The following is a 21404-nucleotide window of genomic DNA, read 5'->3' as shown; positions in this document are numbered from 1 at the left end:
ATACTATGCCAGGAACACCTCAACAATGGTGTTGTAGAAAGGCGTAACCGAACACTTATGGATATGGTTAGGAGTATGATGAGTAGTTTCACATTACCCAAATCTTTAAATCGATGTATATTTATTGAACAGGATTCCTAGTAAAGCAGTTTCAAAATGTCACACCCCGAGCCTACACCCTGGACATGATCGGCACTTGAGAACCATTGCTGGCCCCAAGCGAACCCTTGACCTGACTTAACTCTCAGCGGAAGACTTACTTAGAAATAAAAGAACTTTTAAAAGTAACTTTACTCAACTGTCAAAAAGTAAACTCAGAACATTTTAGAAATAAAACATTCACTGGCCAAAAGTGGCAACTCAAGTCTTTAAACATTTAACACTGGAAATGAAAAAGACTCATGAACTAATATTGTCTATCTATCTATGAAGCCTATAAGACTATAAGGGATGTTGGGACAAGACTCCCGATCATCCTAACAACTGAAATACTGGAAAATAAAAATAAAGAAGGGATCCTCCAGAAGCAAGGAGGCACACTAAACAAATCTGGAACTCGACTGGATCAACGAAGCGCTGGTTGATGATCCTGGTTACATGTATCTACATCATAAAAGATGCAGGCCAAATGACATCAATACATGGAATGTACGAGCATGCAAAGGGAAGTCTAAAACAAGACATAAGCTTGAACTGGAACTGAAGAAACACTTACCTCGTCTCAACTTAACTCAACCTTAAGGATACTCAAACTTACTCAATTCAATTCAATAATAAGCAGTGATAAAGATGCAATATAAAGAAAAGATTTTAAAACAGTAGATAACAACTCAATGTATTGAAAAATACAATATAACCCATTTTGTATGTAAAAATACAAAATAAACTTTGTTTGTATATAAGAATACAAAATAAACTCTGCGTGGGAGATTCTTTAACTGGCAACGATCACTATGAGTTATGTGATGATACAACATCTCGCCCACGCTGCCAGAAATGATAATACTTTGCTGGGGTATAGGACCTACTCACTAATTTGATCCAATAAGCTATGATTAAAAAGCAATAAGAAATCATCTAAAAAGTATGACCCTTTCTACCCACGTTAGCTACATGGTTTGAGGATTTTGAGTTATCTGAACTCGTCCACATATCAGTGTTCAATACTACTCCCAAAATATAACTTAGCTCATATGTTTAAAAACATAATTCTTTCTCTGGTTTGAGATTATTACTCAAAATATTTCTCTTAAAAGAGATAGTACTCAAAATTGCTCATGAACTCCTTTGGAAATCATAATTTCCTCTTTTTTTTTAAAAAAATGTGAAAACATTTACTCTTGGAAATACTTAGTTCCCATATATTCATTTTGAAAAATGAACTCAACTTTACTTATCCTCATACTCAAGAACTCAAGACTTAAAACAAGTTTTAAAAAATTGTAAAAGACTTCTTAAATAGACTCGGAAGACTCTCTCAAACTTGACTCTTAACTCTATCTTGAATTTGAATTATGAATTCAAGAGTCATGATTTGTGTTATGAAAGACTTCTTAATGAATAAGTGGGGTTTAGATAGTTGATAAATAAGAAACAAGCGAAAATACTATCTGGGGAGAAAAGGCGCGACACGAAGATGATTTAATTTATTTGGTCGCAAAATAATTTTTGAGACGGTGGAGTCCGCGCGACGCGGAGAGAGAGGAAATTCTCTGAGGGACCAAGTCCGCGATGTGGAGCTGGCACCTAATTTCTGTCCTATCTTTTCTTTTTCTCCCAAACTCGATTCAACTCATACCCACTGAAATTCTAAGGTTAAAACTCTCGAATTCTTTTAATCCAGAACAATCTCAACGAAACCCATACAATAAACAATCAAATTACTCAACTGATTCGTAATTCTCACCCCAAGAACCCAACAAGAACTTCATTATCAAAGAACGCAACTCAAACTTCAAGAAACTTATCAAGAATTCATCAAGAACTCAAATATACTCAATCTTAGGGACAAAATATGAATATGTAAATCATGATTTGCATGTGGGTGAACAAACCCAACACTATGAAAGCTTGCATACCTTAATTTAGCAAAATTCCTCGACAAATCTTATGAATCTTGATGAACGCGTTGAACTTTTCTCCTTTTCTTGAACTATTTTCAAAACCCTAAGCATATTTGGGATTTGTAAAACTGACCCAAATCAGATTTGACCCCAAAATATTTACTAATTTCGTTATAAGCTGATGGGGTAAGAAAAAGACCAAAATACCCCTCACTAATTCGGGTAGCTTTCCTTAACTGGACAGACAAATTTCAAATGTCCATATCTCCCTCATCTGAATTCGAAACTTAGCAAACTCGGTGGCGTTGGAAAGAGGATTCCAAGACCTTTCATTTGACCATTTATGGGCCACCTAACTCATTATGTACTGAAAGTTATGGTCGTTTGAAATTGACCCAAAACTCATAACTTAGCATAACTTGCCAATTTTTTTTCATTTGACTCTTTCCAAATTAATTCTTTTTTAAATCAAGATCTTTCTAAGGTGGGATGTTACACAAAGACCCCTTTTAAACTATGGATCGGAAGGAAGCCTAGTTTAAGATACCTGTATGTTTGGGGTTGTCAAGCGGAAGCTAGAATTTATAATCCGTATGAAAAGAAATTAGATTCTTGAACGGTAAGTGGTTACTTTATTGGTTATCCAGAGAAATCTAAAGGGTATAGGCTTTACTATCCAAATCACAATTCAAGAATTGTTGAAATGAGTAATGCAAAATTCATTGAGAATGGTGAAGTTAGTGGGAGGGTTGAACGACAAATTATGGAAATTAATGAGGTAAGAATAAATATTCCATTGCCCATGAATGTACCTACTTCCACACCGATAATAAATGTTGTTCCTCTTGTTGAAGAACATTTTAACATTGTTAAACAACATTTGAGTGAAACACTTCAAGAAGGAACTAACTCACAAGTATCTGATGCAAATGAACCACAAACAATGCCATTAAGAAAATCTCAAAGAGAAAGAAAATCATCCATTTAAGATGATTATGTGATTTATTTGCAAGAGTCGGATTTTGATATTGGAATTAATAAAGATCCGGTTTTGATTTTCATAGGACATAGAAAACACTGAGTCTGATAAATGGATTGATGCCATGAATGAAGAGTTAAAATCCATGGAATACAACAAAGTTTGGGATCGCGTTCAATTACTAGAAAGTTCTAAAAGAATCGGGTGTAAATGGGTCTTCAAGACCAAACGCGATTCTAATGGTAATATTGAACGATATAAAGTCAGACTTGTTGCCAAGGAATACACTAAAAAAGGATGTATTGATTATAAAGAGACCTTTTCACCGGTCTCAAAGAAAGACCCATTAAGAATTGTTTTGGCTTTGGTAGCTCATTATGATTTAGAGTTACACCAAATGGATGTGAAAACTGTCTTTCTTAATGGAGACCTCGAGAAGGATGTTTATATGGACCAACCAGAGAGTTTCAAAATTAAAGGAAAATATCAAATGGTGTGTAACTAAAGAAGTCAATATATGGACTCAAACAAGCCTCACGATAATGGTATATAAAGTTTAATGATACCATAACATCTTTTGGATTTAATGAGATTACCATTGATCAGTGTATATACAAAAAGATCAGTGGGAGTAATTTTATATTTTTATTCATGTATGTTGATGACATTTTACTTGGTGCTAATGATTCGGGCATATTGCGTGAGATGAAAGACTATCTCTCTATGAACTTTGAAATGAAAAATATGGGTGAGTCATCCTATGTGATAGGGATATAAATATTTCGTGATAGATCACAATGATTATTGAGATTGTCTCAAAAAGGCTATATCGAAAGAGTTCTAGAGAGATTTAACATGAAAAATTGTTCAACAGGAATAGTTCCTATTCAAAAAGGGGGCAAATTTAATCTCATGCAATGCCCAAAGAATGATGTAGAACGAAAGGAAATGGAATCAATTCCTTACTCTTCTATTGTTGGAAGTTTGATGTATGTTCAAACTTGCACATGATCGAATATTAGTTTTGCGGTCCGAATTCTAGGAAGATATCAAAGTAATCCTAGAATTGACCACTGAAAAGCTGCAAAGAAAGTCTTGTGGTACCTACAAGGTACGAAGGATTACATGCTCATCTATAGGAGATTTATTGGATACTCAGATTCAAATTTTGCTGGATGAGTTGACACTAGAAAGTCCACCTTCGGATACTTGTTCCTATTAGCTAAAGGAACAATATCGTGGAAGAGTGTTAAACAATCTGTCATTGCTACATCCACAATGGAAGCAGAATTTGTGGCATGTTATGAAGCCATAATTCATGCATTATGGCTGCGGAATTTTATTTCAGGACTTGAGGTTATTGACACTATTACCAAACAGCTGAAAATTTATTGTGATAATACTACAACAATATTCTTCTCCAATAATGATAAGTACTCCAAACGTGCCAAACATATGGAATTAAAGTACTTTACTGTCAAGGAAGAAGTTCAGAGACAAAGAGTGTTACTTAAAAATATTAGAACTGAACTTATGATTGCAGATCTGTTAACAAAGGGCTTACAACCAAAGACATTTAAAGAACATGTTCAAAGAATGGGTCTTGGTTGTACTTATGACTGATATATTTATGATGTTTTTACACTCTGAACTCAACTATGTGTTTCTGATAGACATTAATGAATCTCTTATTTCTCATAATGGTGTATACATTATTGTTTTGAGTAGGGGTGTATAAGTCAAACCGTAAAGTCAAACTGAACCGACAAACCAAATCAAACCGGGAAAAAAAATGATTTGTGGTTTGGTTTGGCGGTTGAAAAAAAAAACCGACCACTCTTGATTTGGTTTGGTATTAAAAGAAAAAAAGTCAAATCGAACCCAAACCAAACCGACATAATGTATGTATGTATGTGTGTGTGTGTGTATATATATATATATATACAATTTTATTTTATTTATAGATAAAAAATATTATTTATAATCTACTTTGCTAATATTTTTTTAGTTAGTTTATAGTTTTCAATGTTTATATATTTTATTTCAAATTTTGGCTTGTAAAATTTGTAAATATTTTATTTTGTATTAAGATCCGAAGTTATAATTATATTGTTATAGTTTTTCAAATTCGAAGTTAACAATTTACTTTGTAAATATTTCGTTTTGTATTCAGTTTGACTGTATACTTTAATTATCTTATTAATTTAACATAATGAACGTTGATATTTCAAAGAAAAAAAAATTTGTACACATGTGAATTTTACCTTCTTTATGAAAATTTCTATTAATTTAACATTTCTTAAGTTTAGCTTATCACACAGGTAAGTGAAAACATATTTGATCTCTTTTTCAAACACCGTATAGTTGTTAAAAACCGAAAAAATTTGAAAGAACCGACTAAAATCGAAACCCAAAAAACCAACTTTGCGTGATTTGATTTGATTTTTAGATTTAATAAACCGACATAATTGATTTCGGTTTTTTTAATGAAAAACCAAACCAAACCGACCTATGTACACCCCTAGTTTTGAGATATTACAAGATAAGTCTCTATGAGTAGTATGATAAGTTGCTAATGTAGTAGTATATGGAAGGAAGTATGTATCTTAAAATTTATGTACAATCGCCATAACTCGCATTAGTAGTTTGTTATATTGTGGTATGTATGATGGACATTACAAAAGAGATTTATTGTTGGCACAACTAATGTTTATGAAATATTAATGTATATGGTCATTGGGACAAGTGGGAGAATGTAAGAATAATTCTTACTTATGGCCAAAGTTTACTTGTGGCCCAAGTTTACTTGTGACCCAAGTAATACAAGAAATAATATTTAATGAATAATAGATCTCGTCCGTACATTGGTTATTTGATGGACGTATCAGATTAAGTCATAACCTCTATTAGTTAGTCCTTCATCCATTAGGATTACCACATATTCTGTACATTAATTCCATCGCTGACGGATGTGGTAACATAAAGCTAGGACTAGGAGGTAGAAATCAATTTACGACTAACGCTTCCGCTTTTCTCTGTGATGTCTTTTGCATCAGGTATGTGCCCCTAACGATCTCTATGTAAGATTATCGTACTCAAGATCCTGATGTGTACCAAAGTATTTAATCTTACAATAAATTCATAATTTGATGAAAAAGAAAGGGAGCTATACTCCATTCCGAGCTCATCGCCTTTGCTAGAGAATGTGAAACAACATATTACAAATTCAAATTTAATTTAGCTCCTAATAGGAATATTAAATATCAACTAAGAAATCAAAACAAGACAAGAAATAGTGTTTCCACATTCTTTTATGTGTAAACATAAAATGAAAAACATCAATGCTGAGTAGGAAATTATGCATGTGATCACAATAGAAAAAAAGAAAAAGACAAAAAAAGGGAGCTTGTACTCCGAATATGATTTTAGCATGTCTTGCATTCGATTCCCAGTTAAATTTATTTCAGAGTTATAGGCTGAGGTTCTAATCATAGGAGTTAGGACTAATGTATCCTACCTCCTAGGTGGGATAAAAATACTTCCTCTGTCCTTAATTACTTGTCAATTTTTGAATAAACACACCTATTAAGAAAATAATTATTGACATAGTGAGTTTACTATTTTAAAAACTTAAGATTTTCAAGAAGTTCTGCCTTTTTCAAAGTAATTAATTGAGGGTATAATATGTAAAAATATTTTGTCCTTTCTTGATTTGTCAAAATGGACAAGTAATTAGGGACAACTAAAAATGAAAAAGTGGACAAGTAATTAGGAACAGAGGGAGTATAACATTAAATTTGACTTATAAATTTTATCTTCGAATTAATTATATCTTTAATCAAATAAATTGGAAAGTGAAAGGAGAAATGAGGGAGAGAATTATATAGTGAAATCGAATGTTCACTAATAAAATAAAAATTTAGATAATCAATCAACTAAACTACTAATAATATACAAGGATCACTCAAAAGTAGGGGTGGACATAAATACCGAAAAATCAAAAAATTGAACCGAACCGAACTAATTCGGTTCTTCGGTTTCAATTCTTTGGTCTTTCGGTTTGGTGTTAGTGTTATTTTTTCAAAAGTTCGGTTCTTCGGTTCGGTGTTCGGTGTAAGGGTCTCAGAACTTCGGTGTTATTTATGGGCATTCTCTTAATTAAAAATAAAGAGTCAACTAATAATTAAATCATTCATGAACAAATCAAAGTAGCAAAAAATGTACAATTCAATAGTTAACTTCAAATATTAATCCCAAGAAGAACCAAAACGTATTTTTATCAATGTACGTTATGTAAAAGAATTTGTCTTCGTCCTTGTTTTTCTCAAGAAATAGTTGGATGCACAATGTTCTTGACAAAGATAAATATAGTTTTTTAGTTAGCAAATAAGTGTTACATGGCGAGACACAATATTCCTTAACATGCTTTTAAATTTTTAAGTATATTATATTTTAATTTTGTCATCATTTTAATTTTCATTCACACCGAAATATCAATTTAAAAAGACCTAACTAAACCGAATTAGTTTGGTTTGTATATGGTGAACACTTTTCTAAAACCGAAAACTGAACCTAACGCCCACCCCTACTCAAAAGTTAACCAAACAATGGGAAAATGAAAAAAGAAGATAAAAATCCGACCTGCCGGATTCGAACCAGCGACCTAAGGATGGCTGAAGGCATCACCAACTACAGTCCTCCGCTCTACCAACTGAGCTAAGGTCGGATGATGACTAAATCATGGCAAGCATAATTAATCAACAAAACTGTTTTATTTTCTTTCTAAAACATAAGCATATGATGTTTTAAGTAAAGTTAAAAAATAAGCTCTCCTTTCAACTTAATATAATAAATAATAGACATCTTATGCACTGTCATCTATGAAATATTTTCTAAAAAATTTATAATTGATTTCTTCTAATATTGTTTTCCAAAGTAGTTGTTTTAGGTAAGATTTCATTAGTTTCAACGTTAAAAAATATCCCTTCACCGAGATAATTATTATAGAAATTGTTAATATAATTCTAGAAGTAAAATTTAAATAAAAATAAGAGTTAGAGCCCGTTTGGATTGACTTAAAAAGTAGCTTTTAAGTCAAAAATAAAAAGTCAAACTTAAATGATTTTTAAGTCAAAAAATAAAAAGTTGGGGGAGACCTACTTTTAGTTTTAACTTATTTTAAGTCATTTTAAATTTATTTTAAGTTATTTTTAACCTTGCCAAACATTTCCAAACTAATTTAAAGTCCTTTTTGACTTATTTTGATGAGAATATAAGTTAGTTATTACTGTTAGCTAGTCACAAAGTTAGTTAGTTACAAGTTTGTTATAGTACAGTTAGTTAGAATTAGTTACAGGGAAGTCAGAATTTGTATAGTTTGTTAGCTAGCTTTCAATTTGTATATCTATATATAGAATCTCATGTAATAGTTACTCTCTTAATTTTTCACATTCAATGAAACATATGTTTCATGTAGCTTTTCCAGAATCTTCTTCTTCCTTTCTCATATGAACTCAAGGTTCATCAATGGAGGAATTCAATTGTTTAGCATCACAGTGTGTTGATTTTCTCATGGTATCAGAGCACAGGGCTTAGATCCTTCTTTCTTTCCGCAACCACAACAGTCTGTGAGCTTCAATTCTTGAAGAGTTACATTGTGAATTTAATTCTTTTTTCGTTTCTTTGTTTCAATTTTTGAGTTTCAATTGTTGTTTCTCAATTGAATCTGTTTCTTCTTTCTGGTTCTCCATGATCTCATCTCAATATGGTTGATCAACAAGTTGATCCAATTTCAAGTGGTTCTACATCCACTGTTAGGATGGATATTCCTAGTCCTTTCTATCAACACCCTTTTGAGAATGCAGGTTCATCTCTATTACATGGAGTTTTCGATGGTACTGGTTATAGATCCTGGAAGAGAGTTGTTCTTAGGGCTTTATCTATTAAGAGCAAAACAGGCTTTATCAATGGGAAACTTGCAAAATCCAATCCAAATGATCCAAGCTTCCAGCAGTAGGAGAGATGTGATGATATGGTAACCTCTTGGATTTGGAATTCCTTGTCACCAGATCTAAGAGATAGTCTACAATATGTTAATCATGCACAGGAATTGTGGGTAGAATTGGAAGAAAGGTATGATCAGATCAATGGTTGTAAGTTGTACCAGCTTCAAAAGGAGATAAATGATCTTGTCCAAGGGACCTTGGATGTTACTGGATACTATACAAAGATGAAGAAACTTTGGGAAGAGATGAGCACTGTTGATGTAAGCTCTCAATGCAGTTGTGTGTGCACTTGCGGTGGTAAGATTAAGCTAGCGTTTGGCCATAGATTTCCAAATATTTTTGGCAAATATTATTTGGGTGAAGATTTGGGTGAAATTTCACCATGTGTTTGGCCATAATATTTGGGAAACATATTTCATTTTTTTTTAAGAAATATGATTTATACCCATAAGTTTTTAGAACTATCAAAACTAACAATAAATTTGTATTACATAACAAAATAGAAATGTCACGTAGCAAGATTCATGACTTCCGCAACAAATCAACAAGCATCATTACAGTAAATATTCGCATTGTTAAAAGAGACTAGTACAGATCATGATAATGAAAATACAACTAATATGAATTTGAAAAAGAAGAAGAAAACAGAAGGAAATAAATATCGCAATCACTGAAGCACCTCTGCCTTCTCTTCCAGAAGAGTTCAAACTATTATTTAATATAATCTTCCCACATTTTATGAACAATCTCTTCTCGATGAGCTTGCATTTGCAAATCAGATGATCGAGAAGATGAAGCGATGTTACCCTGAGCCGATTATTCGTCATTTTCATCAACAACCATATCGTCACTTTCATATTCACTGAATATTCCATCACTATTTTGGTGTTCACGTAAAAATTCATTGAGTTCAAACTTTCATCATCAAACTTATCTCGATTTTTAATTTTCTCAAAAAACTCATTCCTAACTTCTATCAATCGTGGACCACTGATGGCATAACCTTTAAATCTAGACTTGCTCGCATCATCATGCAAGACACTTATAAGGATAGATGTTTCTTCATCGGTCCATTTATCAACAGCTGAACCACGTGATTTATTTATTTTTTTGCGTTTCTACAATACAACATCAACATGAACACATCATATGCATAACTTAATTTTTTTTAGAGTGCACAAAATCTGAAAGTATATCTTTAACTAAAAATGAAAGACGTACGTTGCACCAGTCGAATGATAAAATAAAACACAAGGAGAAAAGATTCTTATCATTCATAACTCTTAAAACCTAGACAAGAGAACAAATTCATACAGATCAATTCAAGCAAGATCAATCTAGAGAAAATTCATACATCTATGCTCTTTATAATAGAAAAGTTTATTAATTGAGTTAGTTGGCAGATGGAGAGTTAATTGAGTTGGTTGGTGTTAATAAATAGAGTGTTTTTGTAAAAGACAAAAGTTTGGTGTTGAATTTAGAAATTTAAAACTTTCCAAATAATGAGATTTGGCCCAAATACTAGAAAAAACTAGTATTTGGGAATTTGGGTTATTTGCCAAAAAGAATTGCCAAATAATAAGAAAGTGTATGGACAAACAATATTTGCCAATTTTTTTCCCAAGTTTTACTTGGAAAATCTATGGCCAAACGGGCCCTAAGTTGGTAAAGGCTGAATAGGATAGAAGACTCGTACATTTTTTGATGGGATGGAATGAAATGCACTGTCATCAGAGAAAACATTCTCATGATGAGTACCCTGCCTAGTATGGCACACGCTTTTGCCATATTATCTCAAGAGGAAAAACAAAGGGAAGTAAGACCCTATAACCACACAGCCTTAGACTTAACCTCCCTCAATGCTTTTGCCAGTAGTACATGATCTAAGGTAGGCCCCAGAACAAACTACAGTTCTTCTAAAGGCAGCACATGAATATCTAGAAATTTGAACAACACAAATGTGTTTAGAGGTAATTCTAGCACCATCACGAGCTCTTTGTTTTGTGACTTCTGCAGGAGAACAGGTCACACAAGAGAAAGGTGCTACAAGCTTCATGGATATCTATCCAACTCAAAGTTTTCCAAAGGGAAAAGTGTTGTTTCTGCAGCAAATATGTGCACCTTTGAGAATGATAGGAGCCAATGTGAAGAGGAACCTGAGTTGAGGAAACAAATGCCATTGAACTTGTCCAAAAATTAGTATGAACAACTGCTCAATCTTTTGGGATCCCTGCAAGTTGGACATGGAACTACTAACTCAGACAACATGTTAAGTGGAGTTGTGAACCTATGCTTGCTTGTTATTCTTCTATTACTGAGATAGGTGATTTTTCTTGTAGATGTGTAAAATTAACTGCTGACTCTTGGATCATAGACTCAGGAGCATCACATCATATGACCTACAATAAAAATACGCTCACAAACATTAGACCATTGCCATATCCTTTCCTTATCAGTCTACCCAATGGTTACAAAGTCAAAGTGACTGAGATCGGTGATATCTGTTTAAGTCCAGTTTTAACTCTACAGAAAATGCTTTTTGTTCCTAGTTTCAAATTTAATCTATTATCAATTCATTGTCTAGCATTTCAACTCAAAAGTGTGGTGAGTTTTAACAACATTTCTTATTTACTGTAGGGGCCTTCTCTGAATAGCTCTCTAGAACTTGGTAGATCCAAGAATGGTCTATATTTCCTATGTTCAAAGTGCCACAACTGTTGTTCATTTTCCACTAGGAGGAAAAGACCTCATGTCTTTTCCAGTCATTGTACTTTTGTTCCTTCTTTAGTCAAGTGTAATGAAGTTTCAACACCATCTACTGTAAAATGTTTTTCTATTGATAATAAAGATGGTTGTCCTAAACTTTATTCTTCTTCATACCATATTACTGATTGTTCTTCTTTTGTTGTTAAATCTGATAACTCTCATACAGATGAACTTTTATGGCATGCTAGACTAGTTATCTATCCTTTGTAAAAATGAAGAGCATTCCCACTATACCTATTCACTTCTCCACCAAACAACCCTTCACTTGTGCCATATGCCCTATGGCTAGACAACCTAGAATGCCATTCCCAGAAAGCACAACCACCACTAGTAGAATTTTTCAGCTGCTTCACATTGACCTATGGGGACCATACCACATCCCTACTCTTGATAGTTATCACTATTTCTTAATCATGGTAGATGACTTCACTAGATCAACTTGGACACAACTACTAAGGTGTAAAAGTAATGCCCTACAAACAATTAAGGCTTTCATATCTCTTGTGGAAAACAAATTCTAGACCAAATTGAAAACTATTGGTTTGATAATGGTCTGGAATTCACCTCTACTGAGACCACTCATTTTTTCCAAGAAAAGGGAATAATACACCAAAAATATTGTCCATATACACCCCATCAAAATGACATAGTTGAAAGAAAACACAAATACCTCCTTGAGATAGCAAGAGCCCTCCTATTTTAGTCTAAATTACCCATGAGGTACTGGGGAGAGTGTGTACTAACAACCACATACCTCATCAACAGATTGCCTTCCAAACCTTTACAAAATAAAACTCCCTATGAACTACTATACCATACACCACCCACATACTCTCATCTTAGAAGTTTTGGATGCGTATGCTTTCCCACTACTTTGAAAACTCACAAGGACAAGTTTGAACCAAGGGCAACACCACATATTTTTGTTGGATATCCCTTAAATACAAAAGAATACAAGGTCTTAGATTTAGCTACCAAGAGAGTCCATATATCTAGAGATGTTGTTTTTCATGAGTCTATGTTTTCTTTTGTACTTGCTCCTGATGGTTCTAGTTTTCCTTCTGTTTTAAAGCTTTTAGTTCATCACTCAAACACTTTTACTTACATTCCAAGTTCAACAAGCATGTTTTCTAATAATGAATTACTGGACATTAACACATCACATGCAATCACTACAAATCAAGAAATCAACAATACTGATGAAAGCACAGCCTCACCTGCAGGCCATGATATCCATCCACCCACCAACACATTAACCACCACACAATCCTTGTATGCACCTGTTCCATCTTGTGATATTATACCTACCCTTAGAAGAACAACTAGATCACTTCATACTCCGACCTACTTGAAAGAATATAATTACATTCTTCCTAACCTACATTCCACCACAAGTACCTCTAGTCCACATCATTTCCTCACCTCTTTTGTATCCAGCCATGATAGTGTTTGTTTCACAACTTTGTGTTCTGATAGTCAGCTGTTGATTGAAAACATATCACATGACTGTGAGACTTCTTCATATGAAGAAGCAATCTTGCATCCTGCCTAGCACAAGGCAATGGCACAAGAATTTCAAGCATTGTATGCAAATAATACTTATTCCCCTACCCAAAGGAAAGAATGTTATTGGATGTAAATGGGTATACAATATTAAACACAAGGCAGATGGTAGAGTGGAGAGGTTCAAGGCAAGGCTAGTGGTTAAGGGGTACACTCAACAGGCTGGAATAGACTTTAATGAGACATATTCTCTTGTGGTTAAGATGACCACTATTAGGACCCTCATAACCTTAGCTGTTAAGAGGGGATGAAATCTATATCAATTGGATGTCAATAATGACTTCCTTCATCGTGACTTGAATGAGGAAGTGTATATGACATTACCACAAGGTCTTGCAGTGGACAGTCAAAATATGGTGTGCTGATTGAGGAAATCATTGTATGGTTTGAAACAAGCTAATAGGCAATGATATGACAAATTGGCCAGCAGTTTTTGTTTAAAATGATACATACATTCAGATAGTGACTTCATTATTTCTTAAGAGAAAGGGAGATTCTTTAGTGTTTGTTGCCATATATGTAGATGATATGATCATAACTGGAACTGATTTGGAGAAAATCAACTCTTTGAAATCCTTTTTGCATGATCAGTTCAAGATAAAGGATCTAGATAGACTGCACTACTTCTTGGGGGTTAGAAATATTGTACAGGTTGATGGAGTTCTTATTCACAAAGGAAGTTCACCACTGACCTCTTGAAAGAGTTTGATTCTTTTAACTGTAAAGTTGCAACCTCACCACTTGATTATACTGAGAAGTTAAAGGCCACAGATAGGGAACTATTGTCAGATCCTACCCATTACAGGAAGTTGATAGGGAAACTTAACTTTCTTACAAATAGTAGGATGGATATCTTATAGTGTGCAACAACTCAATCAATTCATGAAAACTCCCAGAGAATCACACTTGAAAGTTGGTTATCATGTCCTTAGATACTTGAGACAAGATCCTACAATGTGAATCTTCATTTCAAACAAGCCTAACCATACTACAAGTGCCTATTGTGACTCAAATTGGGCTGCATGTCCTGATTCAAGGAAGCCAGTCAGTGGTTATCTAGTACTTATGGGTGATAGTCCTATCAGTTGGAAGTCTAAGAAATAAGCCACAGTTTCTTTATCCTCTGCAGAAGCAGAATACAGGGCTCTGAGACAAGTAGTAGGTGAGCTGGTATGGCTTGAAAGGTTATTGAATGAATTATCTGTGAAGTGCCCCTTGCCAATACACAGGGAAGACAGTCAAGCTGCAGTACACATTGCCAAGAATCCAGTTTTCCATGAGAGGACAAAACATATAGAAATCGATTGCCACTTTGTTAGGGATAAACTTCAACAAGGCCTGATCACACTTCACCACATTTCTACTGATTCACAGTTGGCAAACATTTTTACAAAGGCTTTGACTGGAGTAAAGCATACTACACTATTGAACAACTTGCATGTAAACTCACTTACCTCCAACTTTAGGGAGGTGATGAGAATATAAGTTAGTTATTACTGTTAGCTAGTCACAAAGTTAGTTAGTTACAAGTTTGTTATAGTACAGCTAGTTAGAGTTAGTTACAAGGAAGTCAGAATATGTATAGTTTGTTATCTAGCTTTCAGATTGTATATCTATGTATAGAATCACATGTAATAGTTACTCTCTTAATTTTTCACATTCAATGAAACAAATTTTTCATGTAGCTTTTTCAGAATCTTCTTCTTCCTTTCTCATATGAACTCAAGATTCATCAATGGAGGAATTCAATTGTTTAGCATCACAGTGTGTTGATTTTCTCATACTTTAAGTTATTTTTTATATTTGTCAAACACTTCCAAAAATAAAAAAACTGACTTAAAAGTAGATTTGACCAACTTTTAAGCCAATTCAAACACCCTCTTAGAACTATAGAACCTGACACAAGAAGTTGATAACATGACATATTCCATTTTAATATGCTTGTTGTGCTTGAAATCCTAAGAAGAAATTTTAAGAAAAAGAATTTGATATTCATTTTATTCAATATTTTTCGACTATTAATTTTTATTTTTGATAAAGTGTTGGTCTGACTTATTAAAAATTTGATGAAAGATAATATAAAAAAGTTAAAATGAATCAAATAATCTGAATTTTAGCAAACCAATGAAATGAAAGAAAACAAAAAAACTTGTTTTTTGTTCGAGAAATATCAAAGAGAAAAATATAATATATAATTTTTTTCACAAATCGTATGTTTTATCATAAATAATCATTTTTTTCTATATACAAAATTAACACATAATTTGTTATTGAAAGAACTCACAATTTTTTTGTTAATATTAATTTTTTTTATACTTCTGTTATTGCATTATTTTGTTGTTGTTATTATTATCTCTTTATTAGTTGCTATATTTTCTTCACTTTTAATTTTTTTTCGTACTTATTTTGATTTGTTGTACTCAAACTGATGGTCTTTCGAAAATAATGTCTCTATTTTTACGAGATAGTGATAAAATCTGTGTACACTCTCTTAATATCACACTTATTGAATTTCATTGAATATATTATTATTATTGTTGATTCAAATGTAATCTTTTGTAAAATAAAATGACTATCAGATTTTGGTTTTGGATTAGCGCTACATACTTGAGAGATAATATAAATAATTAGGATAAGACATTTCTAGGGATGGTTCTAGACTTCTAATCAATCTCATTATAAATCAAAATGAATCTAATCAATTCTCACATTCCATGTTAACTATATGAAAAGGGAAAAGAAAAAAAGGAAAGCTCAATTTTAATTAAGAAAATATCATGGTACGATAGATTTAAGTTTAAACTTGCATAAATATATACAAAGTTTTCATTGGAATCAAACTATAAAAAATTTCATTGAAATCAAATATAAAAAGTTTTGAAATTTTTTATTTCTACAAATTATGATAAGTTTCCATTGGAATTAAATTATGAAAAAATTTCATTGGAATCAAATATGGAAAGTTTTGAAAAACTTTCTACATATGTATGGGGAAAAAAAACTATAGTTGAAACCAAATTATAGTATATTTCCATTGAAACCAATTTGTGGAAAATTTTCTTTAAAATCAAATATGACAAAATTTGGAAAATCTTCTATATACGTATGAAAAGCGACCTAAAAGGGCTAGATTTATGTAAGGAGGATTTGAAGTCGTTATAATTTGTTCAAGTTGTAAGGAGGATTTGAAGTCCTTATACTTTGTTCAAGTGATCAAACAAATTTAGAGGAGAACCTATTGTAAGAGCATCCAACATCAAGAAAAGCAATACCTAATACTTGTGCCGAAATCATGAGCTTCATATCACGAGATAATATCTCAGATGGTCACTCAACTATGAGTTCTTTTTCTCAGAAAGTCACTCAACTTTGATTTTTAACTCAAAAGTCACTCAACTATGAGTTTTTTCCTCAGAAAGTCACTTAAGTATGAGTTCTTTTCTCAGAAAGTCACTAAACTTTGATTTTTAACTCAAAAGCCACTTAACTATGAGTGTTTTACTTGCAAAGTCACTCAACTATGAATATTTTACTTACAAAGTCATTAAACCAATTTAATTTATTTTTTCATTAATATTTATTAACATAAAAAAAAACTTAACCAAAATTTTAAGAAATAAAAAGATATTCATTTATATAATTTAGTAAGTGATGATACAAAAATAACTACTCGATTTGCATCTAAATTTTTTTTCTTGAAAAAAATAATAAGGAACCAAGAAGCAAGATAAGGAAATGATCGACTCTGTTGTGACTTGTGATCTTTAAGCTAATCTGCTTTGGAAATCATATGATAATCCAAATGATATAACTTGTTTCCAATTTGAGTGGTGATTAGTTTGGTAGTAGCAAAATGTTTGCAAAAAAAATATCTTTTTATTTCTTATAATTTTGGTTAAAAGTAAAAAAAATTATGAAATTTTAATGAAAAATCAATTAAATTGGTTAATTGACTTTGTAAATAAGACACTCATAGTTGAGTGACTTTGTAAGTAAAACAATCATTGTTAGGTGACTTTTGAGTTAAAAATCAAAGTTTAGTGACTTTCTGAGAAAAGAACTCACAGTTGAGTGATTTTCTGAGAAAAAAACTCATAGTTGGATGACTTTTCAATTAATAACCAAAGTTGACTGGTTTTCTGAGCAAAGAATTCATAGTTGAGTGACCATCTGAGATATTATCTCTTCATATCACCAGATCAAGTTTGTAGATACAATTCTTGCTCTCAAAATTCAGTCATTTTATAGTTGATGACCCGAATACAATTATTAAACAACAAAGAATTACCACACAATAATTCTCCATTTATAAGCTGGAAACACTTCAAACTGAAAAATAAATTGGCAAATGATCAAAAGTCTAGTAATCTCTTACAAATTAGAGAATGATGCCAGAAAGATTGTGCTATGTGTTAACTTCAACAAATCATCAAAGTCATTTCTAATGGAAGTTTCAAATGTTTCGCCAGAAATCAACTATGAAAAAAAAAATTACTTCATGAATACATCAAGTCTTATTTTTATTGATTCAACAAAAGGAAAACACAAACAGATAGAACATGGTGACAGGAACTCAACAATCACATTCCAGCCTAGTAAAGGAAAAATCAACAGCTTCAAACATGAGTACATTAAAAAAAAAAAAAAACAAAGAAAACATCGCCATAAACAACTTATTCTCAATTACTTCGACAAAATCTCAGAATGGAAACAGATGCAACAACACAGAGGGTCTCAAGAACAATATTGTGAATACATTACAGAGACGAGAAATCTTACATGAACCATACAAGAAAGATGAAGGAGTCAATGGACGAAGAAAGCTAGAAAAATGGAGATCCACGAATCTTGAAATAAGCTGAAACAGATTTGAAAAAAAAGCCTTATTTCTAAAGATTCGACAAGTCGAGCACCCCAACAAACCTCAAAGTAGGGAGCATTTATAGACAGTGAAGTTTTATCAATAAATCTATATTAAATTTCGGATTAAATCTTAAATTTATGATATGTTTATCAAGTCAAGTTATTGCTTAATAAAGTTTGATTAATATTTAAATTAAAATTATATGACTTCAATAAAGTCAAAATTACATTTGAGTCCGACCATTAAGTTGATAAGATGAGACTAACTCATGTTCTTAAAACCAATGTCCTCTAAAATTACTTGGAGACTAAAATATGGCCAAAACCCTAACTCACGCTTATATAAATGGGTCTTCATAAGACCAGGGAAGAGGAAATACATAGAAAAACTCTCCTCTTCAGTGGTGGTCCGCAAGTCTTCCGCATACAAAGAAGTCTTCGGCTCCTAGTTGTGAGCTGCAAGTTCCCATTAGCTAACTCTTGCTTATTCATGGTGAAGTTTCAACAAGTATTTCATCAATTCAAGAGCAAAGTATAGCTTTTGAGTTGACAATCATGAGGAGAACCACTAAATGATTATATCTTTTTACTAAGATTTTATAAAGGTTTTAACCCTTACATAAATTATTAAAATATATATATCATTGTTTGCCACTATTTTTCTTTTCTTGATTGCTATTTTTCAGAAACAAACCTTAGTCTCTTGCACACTTCATGGTGACAAAGCTAAAAGGTGAGTAGTATGATATCAAACCCATATAATGTGAAACAATACATAATCAAGTGAAAATTGTAACACTCGGAAATTTGAACTTGGAATGGAAAAGAGAAAAAAATAGTTTCACGGAGGGGTTCGCGGGTCGTGAAGAGGTCCACGACCCATCACTGCGCCTGTGAAGTTGCACCCAACTCCCAGGAAGGATCACGTGCACTTAGACGGTCCGTGAAGCTTCACACAGACCGTGAAATCATCTGTGAAAGGGACTCATCAACTTTTAAGTTTTGCGTCAACTTTAAATGTTCATATCTCTCAACACAAAATGAATTAGGTGCCCCATAACCTATCAAATTAAAAATCTTTGAGTCATATTTTCAACGCTACCAAATTTGCCTAATTTTGAGTCCGGAGTAAAAAGTTATGCCCATTTTAGTGAAGCCTTGTCGAGCAGGGCAACTTGACAACCCACTAGACAAGCCGTGATGCATTAAAAGGCCTGTGAAACATTAAACGGTCCGTGAGACTGGCCGTTTTGGGCACCTTTTTAGTTTTAAAAGTTGAGGTCGGTTTGGTCTTTCCCCTATGCGTTTGGTACTTAAACTACGTCGTTTTAACCCTATTCTAAGACTAAACTACGTCGTTTCACACTCCCCTATGCGTTTGGTACTTAAACTACGTCGTTTTAACCCTATTCTAAGACTAAACTACGTCGTTTCACACCAAATTAAGGGCTTAGAAAGTGTTAATCAATTCTTTTTCGTTCATTAACACTTCAAGACATTAGACCAAGGTTCCAAGAGGAGAAAAGATAGGGTTCAAGCATTCCTCAAGTTTCTTCGAATTCGCTAAAGAACTTTGTTCTTCCCTATATGGAAGACTATTCATAGTGTTAGACCAATTCATCCTCACGCCCTACATCTCAATTCAGTCAGAAATCATTACATCTAAAGGATTTATTCATAGTTCTTGATATTTGAATTCAATTCTTTAACAAGTTGAGGTTTTGATCCTATTTTACATGTGAATCTTATAATGTTGTTCATGCTTAGTATCACATGAACCCTATTGAGTTGGTAAAGTTGTGTTTTAAAAAAAATGCATGAAAGTTCCTCATATATTGATTTTGGATTTGAAAGTTAAGTTCATGAGCATACGTTTTAAAAGTGTAAGTTTTGAATTGAATACTTGAAAAGAATGTTTTCATATGTTCTATTTGATAGTTGAAAAAGAAAGAGTATGATTGATGTTTTTGAAAAGTGCTCCAGTAATGTAATAGTCCCTTTCTTTGTAAATGACGATTGAGCAAAGTGAAAGGTAAAGTAATGTAATAGTCCCTTTCTTTGTAAAGGGTGATTGATCAAAGTGACAAATAAGTAAAGTAATAGTCCCTATCTTTGTAAAGGGTGATTGAGCATAAACTATATTGATTATTTTGGGAGTAGTATCGAACACCGAATTGGGTAAGAGTCTATTATAACTCAAAAGTCCCATAAAACTACGTAACCAACGTAGGATAGGATAACATTGATTCTTCGTGCGACTCCTCACTACCTTTGAGAAGGCCTATTAGATGGATCCATAGTTAAAGTATCATCATACACCCCGGCAAAGTATAGACCTTGCGAAACGTCGTATCATTGCTAGGCTCATACCACGCGTATGTAGGATTTTCTGTAAGCGGTGTCGATACTTAATAATAAATAGTTGATATAACAACACTATATTAATAAAAAAATGTTTATTACTGAAAAAGCCAAAATAAAAATAAAAATAGCTCTTAATGAGACTTGAATCTGGCAAGTTGAGAGAATTAATACACTCCAGCCACATGTCAAACCAACGCGCCAAGGCAACACAATTGTGCAAGGAGTGTCATTTTTATTATTTTTACTAATGTGTTGGTTTTTTTCCAGATTTATATATATAATATTAATTTTTTTGACGAAGTCGTGTCGGATGATACCCCATGGCATAGCGTGGGTCCGCCCTTGGACTCATAGTAATGGTTGTCGGTTAGAGAAGCTCCCCACAAGTAAAGTACATTATTTTCATATTGCTTTTATTGCATATCTTATTGTAAAGTTAAAAGGGTTTTCACTTCACATTCATGTATTGGTATAATGTTGGGTTGCTTTTAGTCCCTCGGTTCAGTTATTGTTTTACTTAGCCATATTACATACTCGTACATTCAAATATACTGATGTCATTCGACTAGCGTCTTTTATGATGTAGATACAAGTGTTCAGGATCATCAACATGCGCTTCGTTGAGATCATTTGACAATCTAGTTAGCTTTGGTGAGCCTCCTAATTGCATTTCGAAGGATTTTCCTTTTTCCTTTCAGTTTAGTCCTTTCAAGGTGTTTTGGGTCTTGTCCCAACATCCATGTTGAACTATTGAGGCTTCACAGATAGTTAGAGTTGAGGGGTCTCTAAGTATTTCCCTAT

At 32.8% G+C, this 21404-nt stretch overlaps 1 protein-coding gene and 1 non-coding gene across 3 annotated transcripts in view; one reads left to right on the top strand and one right to left on the bottom strand.

Annotated features, from left to right (window-relative positions):
• Nucleotides 1–21404, top strand: part of LOC125808456 (ras-related protein RABH1e) — a 942753-nt gene that overhangs the window by 50906 nt on the left and 870443 nt on the right. The window lies entirely within an intron of this gene.
• TRNAY-GUA (transfer RNA tyrosine (anticodon GUA)) lies at nucleotides 7678–7768 on the bottom strand. The gene is given in 2 exon segments: nucleotides 7678–7713; nucleotides 7732–7768. It is a non-coding gene; the product is annotated as a tRNA-Tyr (tRNA).

Source organism: Solanum verrucosum, unplaced genomic scaffold, assembly GCF_900185275.1.
Source record: "Solanum verrucosum unplaced genomic scaffold, falcon-dt-bn FXZP01000112.1, whole genome shotgun sequence".
Classification (NCBI taxonomy): domain Eukaryota; kingdom Viridiplantae; phylum Streptophyta; class Magnoliopsida; order Solanales; family Solanaceae; genus Solanum; species Solanum verrucosum.
Note: the sequence above shows the minus strand (reverse complement) of the source record. Positions and strands in the feature narration are given on the sequence as shown.